Source organism: Branchiostoma floridae, chromosome 5, assembly GCF_000003815.2.
Source record: "Branchiostoma floridae strain S238N-H82 chromosome 5, Bfl_VNyyK, whole genome shotgun sequence".
In the NCBI taxonomy this organism is placed as follows: domain Eukaryota; kingdom Metazoa; phylum Chordata; class Leptocardii; order Amphioxiformes; family Branchiostomatidae; genus Branchiostoma; species Branchiostoma floridae.
Window position 1 is genome coordinate 22,403,891 of NC_049983.1, and position 5,917 is coordinate 22,409,807.

A 5,917-nucleotide genomic window follows, 5' to 3' on the forward strand; every position below is an offset into this window, starting at 1 on the left:
CGAACAGGTTCACATGCAGGGCCGGGACGTATGCACGCATCAGCTTCCTCACAGCTAATTTTGAAAAACAAAAGAAAACTCTACTAAGCATTGTTCAGGTTCAGGCATTGAACTTGTCAGCTAAAGATTGCTATCCTATATCCTATTACTGTTTTCATACAATACAGTACAGCACAGCACCTTGTCATATGTCTCGGAAAGACTGAATGCCTCCTTGGCTCGGTGATGCACTGGATGTTGATCAGCACTTTCAGTGACAGGCGATTGACAGCTCAATTCTCCCAAGCTCCTTTCCTCACTTACGGCGTTCAGGCGTTTCTAACAAATCGGTAAAAGAAACAGCCATGCATGATTTGCCTCAACACCACTGCAACAAACACACAAGGTACAGATAACAATGTTTACAAACATTTTTCCACTTCACAAACAGTCAAACCGTAATACAAATGTATTCATATACTTCAAAGTAATAGAAAAGACTCTTCTACTGAAAGTCTAATTGTTTAGTTACCAAAATTGACATTGAAACTGTAAACTTAAACTTATTAACGCAAATGAAAAAGTCATCCATGGACAAATACCGTTGTCTTCACTTAAAAACTGTGTGCTTTCACAAAATACGGTACGATACCTTGCATATGTGTTGGAAGACTGAATCCCCACTCGGTCACGTCCGGTACCTTCCTTCGCCAGTCCTCGCCTCCCTTTCCACGTCCGGACATTTCTTCTTACGGTGCGATGATCCTCGGTAGAAAAGAAAAGATGGAAATGACTTTTGGCTCAGAAATATAGGAAATATACCTTACACGTAAGTTAAAGTACAGAAAGTTAACTTGGTTTGTGATTAAAATTTCCTTTCTAGATTTATCGTGGAAAAAGTGGGATGAATTTATGTGTAGTAACGATTGAGTGTGCTTTGATGAAATCCCAAGTAATGTTGACGTTTGTTTCGGTTTAAATTTCGAGAGCTATGGCTGCTTCAGTCTGTTTCTGCGGTATACAAGCCCGATGAATGGCTGATTCGGTTTCTGTGACTGTGTCTACGCCGAGAAGTCGACGAATTTCGACAGGAATTGACTACTGATATCAAATATGTTCTTCAACCACATGCCGTCCTTTCTGGCCTGTGTTGTTCTCTTGGTTCGGGACCCAAGAGAGCAACACAAAGCAGATTATGTAATGGTCTAGGTTCCCGACAACCACTGACCACGACATAAAACAGAAATTACAACAGATGGTGACCCAGGGAAGACCCTGTTTTGTAAATAACAGAATTTACGCACAATAACTGACCGAATACAATCCGGTCATCAACAGTCACAGGAACCAACAGAAACAAAAATCAGCCACACACCAGGCATGTACACCACGGAAACAGACTGAAGCCTTAACTGCAAAAAGAGCCTCCCGTTTACAAAATGCACGTCCGAATATCTACCAGAAACATCCCTTGGTATGTCAACAAAACACACTCAATTCATTTACTTTCTATCGTGCCTATGACAAGTTAGTCCCAGTCCATATCTGCAAGATGTTACCATTTTAACCCCATAAGACACATTAGTACTTAACTTGAACCTTGTAGCTGCAGTTGATCCGGGAATGATGGCACCGATAAGCTCCTATAAGAAAAAAAAGTGAATAAGGTGCAGATTTAACGTTTTGTTTTGGTGATAAATAATGCACAAATCGGTAGAAGAAAAAGCCATGCATGATTTGCCTCAACACTGCTGCAACAAACACACAAGGTACGGATAACAATGTTTGCGACCAATTTTTCCACTTCACAAACAGTCAAACCGTAATACAAAGGTATTCATATACTTCCTTCAATACAGAGTCAGATAAGTACGTAATAGAAAAAAAGACTTTTCTACGGAGTGTATAATTGTTTAGGTACCAAAATCAAAATTGATACTGTAAACTTAAGCTTACCAACACCAATGAAAAAGTCATAATCACTCATCAATATGGCCAAAGACTGTTGTCTTACAATTAAAGAATGTGTGCTTTCACACAATACGGTACGATACCTTGTCATGTGTTGGAAGACTGCGAATCTACATTCGGTCACGTCCGGTACCTTCCTTCGCCAGTCGTCGCCTCCCTTTCCACGTCCGGACATTTCTTCTTACGGTGCGATGATCCTCGGTAGAAAAGACGAGACGAAAATGAATTATTTTGGCTCAAACATATAGGAAATATACCTTACACGTAAGTTAAAGTACAGAAAGTTAACTTGGTTTGTGATTAGAATTTCCGTTCTAGGTTTATCGTGGATAAAGTGGGATGAATTTATGTGTAGTAACGATTGAGTGTGCTTTGATGAAATCCCAAGTAATGTTGACGTTTGTTTCGGTTTAAATTTCGAGAAGCTATGGCTGCTTCAGTCTGTTTCTGTGGTATACAAGCCCGATGTATGGCTGATTCGGTTTCTGTGACTGTGTCTACGTCGAGAAGTCGACTATTCTACAGGAATTGACTACTAATATCAAATAGGTTCTTCAACCACATGTCGTCCTTTCTGGCCTGTGTTGTTCTCTTGGTTCGGGACCCAAGAGAGCAACACAAAGCAGATTATGTAATGGTCCAGGTTCCCGACAACCACTGACCACGACATAAAACAGAAATTACAACAGATGGTGAACCAAGGAAGACCCTGTTTTGTAAAGAACAGAATTTACGCACAATAACTGACCGAATACAATCCGGTCATCAACAGTCACAGAAACCAACAGAAACAAAAATCAGCCACACACCAGGCATGTACACCACGGAAACGGACTGAAGCCTTGGCTGCAAAAAGAGCCTCCGTTTACAAAATGCACGTCCGAATATCTACCAGAAACATCCCTCGGTATGTCAATAAAACACACTCAATTCATTTACTTTCTATCGTGCCTATGACAAGTTAGTCCCAGTCCATATCTGTAAGATGTTACCATTTTAACCCCATAAGACACATTAGTACTTAACTTGAAAATTGCGGCTGTAGTTGATCCGGGCTTGATGGCACCAATAAGATCCTAGAAGCAAAAAAAATAAGGAGGAGTTGGAGGTGAATAAGGTGGAGGCGGAATAACGTCTTATTTTTGTACTGAATAAGGCACAAGGTTGCCTTACATGTAAGTTTTTTTGCATCCTCTGGCGGTCACAAAAGAATTGAATGTTAACGTTACCGATTATTTAATTATTGGACTAATGATAACCTGTACAAGACGTATAAACACAAGAAGGCATTGACTAACCTGTTGTCTCAAGCAGCCGCGATGTTGTTCTGTGCTGGGACGCTGCGACGTGAGTCCTTCACCTGGCGCTGGCAGACGAGTGGCGGGGTTTCATGCAAATAAGAACAGGGGCAGGTCTTTGATTCGCTCAGTCTGCAAAATTTATCATTTTCTTGACCAATCACAGACCAGTGATCTTTTTGGTGGGGTTTCATGCAGATAAAAACAGGGGCAGGTCTTCGATTCGCCCAGTCTACAAAATTTATTAATTTCTTGACCAATCACAGACCAGTAATCTTTTTCACCTGTGTTGGGCACGCGTTTGTTAGCTTTTCCAGACCACGGCATTGCCATGCGATTCTTGATTCATGCGAGACCGTAACCGCTTCGTCTCGCACCGCCGAACGCAAGGGACAATGGTTGCCGACGAGAGACGCCAATCTTTACCGTAGCCGTAGGTGTTTCACGATAACGTCCGGCGAGACAGACGACAAGCCCTGCTTATCTATGTAGGTGGACTTTATTAATTCATTGCTGTTTATCAGAGGTGCCCAGTTCTAATTGTGTGCCACTTTTCCACTTACCGCTGGGCAGCCGTTGAATCTTTCTGTGTTTGTTGCAGCGGTGGCGAGACAGTTGACAGTTTTCCGATGCCGGAAAAAAAATCTACCGGTACTTCACGACACGTTCCGGGAGACGTCGGGAGAATCTTCGGGTTCTGATCTTTGAGGACATCCGCGGTGCTCAAAACAACAGACTGACGACTATGCCTTTCCCGGACATTTGACAAGGTATAGAAGCTGTGTTTGTAGTATACAGGATTTTCATTTGACGTCATCTTCGCCATGTTGGACAAGTCTGTTAACAAAACGAAGATGCTTAATTCAATTAACCGCCAACATGGTCGTCGGAGGATTCAAATTATAATTAGTATGATGTCATTGAAAAGCCTGTATTCATGAGGAGAAATACTAGTAATATGTCGTCATCATCAGATATTTATTTGTAGGATAACAGTCTTTGTCAAAACAACACATTCATTAATTTTACAGTTTCAATTTCTGTATAGGAACTCTGACAGCAGAAGTCGTGACTGCAGAATCAGTGCACAGTTTTGAAGCACGGTTCCAGGACCTGTGCTGGGGGAAGAAGAAGAACTGTGTGTGACAGGAGGGTGACAGGACAGGCAGCAAAGCCTAATTCACCAAGGAATCCTGCACGATATCCCCCACAAGGTAAATATTGACATTAGTAGTGCTATTAGAGGTTCTAATATTGTGTATCACATTCAACCAACGGACAGTCGTTGAGCCTTTGCTGGTTGTTGCAGCCGTGGTGAATCAGTTGATGAATGTCTGTTTCTTTTACCGAAATCACAGCAAAATTCATGTCTGGACGCACTAAGAGAGGAGCTGGATAAGGGAGGTGCCACGCAGCAGCGTCACTAGCTGTTTCTCGACATCAGTGCATGACCAAGCCAAGGCGGCACCAAGTTCAACACGGTAGGGTGTTCTTTTGAATTCAAAGTAAAGGGGTTTTGGGACCCCTCATTACAATTGCAATGTTCTATTACGTAACTCTGCATAACTTCGGTAACCATTTCCACTCCTGTTGGGGCATAAAGGCGTCCATGTGACCCTTTTAAATGTTTTGATTACATAAAATGAAAATAAGGTTAAGTCTGCCTTGTCCTAATTGATTGTTCATTTCACGTCCTTGCAGTGGGAAGACGCAGGGAAGGAGACATCTCTTAGCATCTTCCAGGATCAACTACAGCTGAAATGGTGGGACTGATCCCGGTGAGAGGTTGTCATCTCCACAGTCAGAAAGGCCGGTGTTTGTGTGTACGCCATACCAGAGGACCTGGAACTGTTAAGTTCGTACATGTCTAGTAAGGGGTTTGATCGTTTAAAACGGAACCGTCTTACAGAAATGGGCTGGGATTGGCATGATAGGAAGGAATTGATCTGTGATGTTACATTCATAACTTTGCTGATATTAAGATTCCCTTTGTCTACATGGGGCATTGTCGGCAGCGCTGATCAGTCTCTTGGTTGGTGGCAAGGTGTTTGAGTGTGTTTTGTTGACACCCTGAGTGACGTTGTTGGTAGGTGGTTAGGGCATTTTGTGAGTGGGGGCTACTTTTGCACACGGGACTTCAGCCCGTTTCTGTGGTGTACAGGCCCGGTGTGTGGCTGGTTTGGCTTCTGTGACTGTGTTGATGGCTGAGATTGTGTTCGGAGTTACAGCGAAGTTCAGTCCTTTAGAAAGCAGGGGTTTCCTGGATCTGTTGGCTTATGACGACTTGGGTTCTTCTGCCACCTGTCGCCTTTTCTGCCTTGTGTGATGGTCTAGGGCCGGGAACCTACTAGTAGACCATTACATAAGATGCCCTGTGTCGTAATCTTGGCTCCCGAACCAAGACGACGGCACAGGGCCAGAAAGGAAGACAGGTGGTTGAAGAGTGCAAGTTGTTGTGAGCTGACAGAACCGGGAAGTCTCGGTTCTCTGATGGACAGAGCTTTGCAGTACCTTTGAATGCAGTCTCGGCCATGGACATGGTCACAGAAACCGAATCGGCCATACATCGGGCCTGAATACCGCAGGAATAGGCTGAAGCGCTGTGTGTAGAAGTAGCCACTGCTCTCAGAATGTCCTAACCTCCTACTAGCAGCATTACTCGGGGTGTC

The 5,917-nt window shown here is 43.3% G+C and overlaps 2 long non-coding RNA genes across 2 annotated transcripts; one reads left to right on the forward strand and one right to left on the reverse strand.

Annotated features, from left to right (window-relative positions):
- Positions 1-1,180: 1,180 nt before the first annotated feature.
- Positions 1,181-3,342, reverse strand: LOC118416694. Its single transcript, XR_004831250.1, has 3 exons — positions 3,249-3,342; positions 2,034-3,026; positions 1,181-1,622 (listed from the first exon to the last, which is right to left on the reverse strand). It is a non-coding gene; the product is annotated as an uncharacterized LOC118416694 (long non-coding RNA).
- Positions 3,343-3,457: 115 nt separating this feature from the next.
- LOC118416619 lies at positions 3,458-4,720 on the forward strand. Its single transcript, XR_004831234.1, has 4 exons — positions 3,458-3,736; positions 3,850-4,018; positions 4,312-4,462; positions 4,607-4,720. It is a non-coding gene; the product is annotated as an uncharacterized LOC118416619 (long non-coding RNA).
- Positions 4,721-5,917: the final 1,197 nt, after the last annotated feature.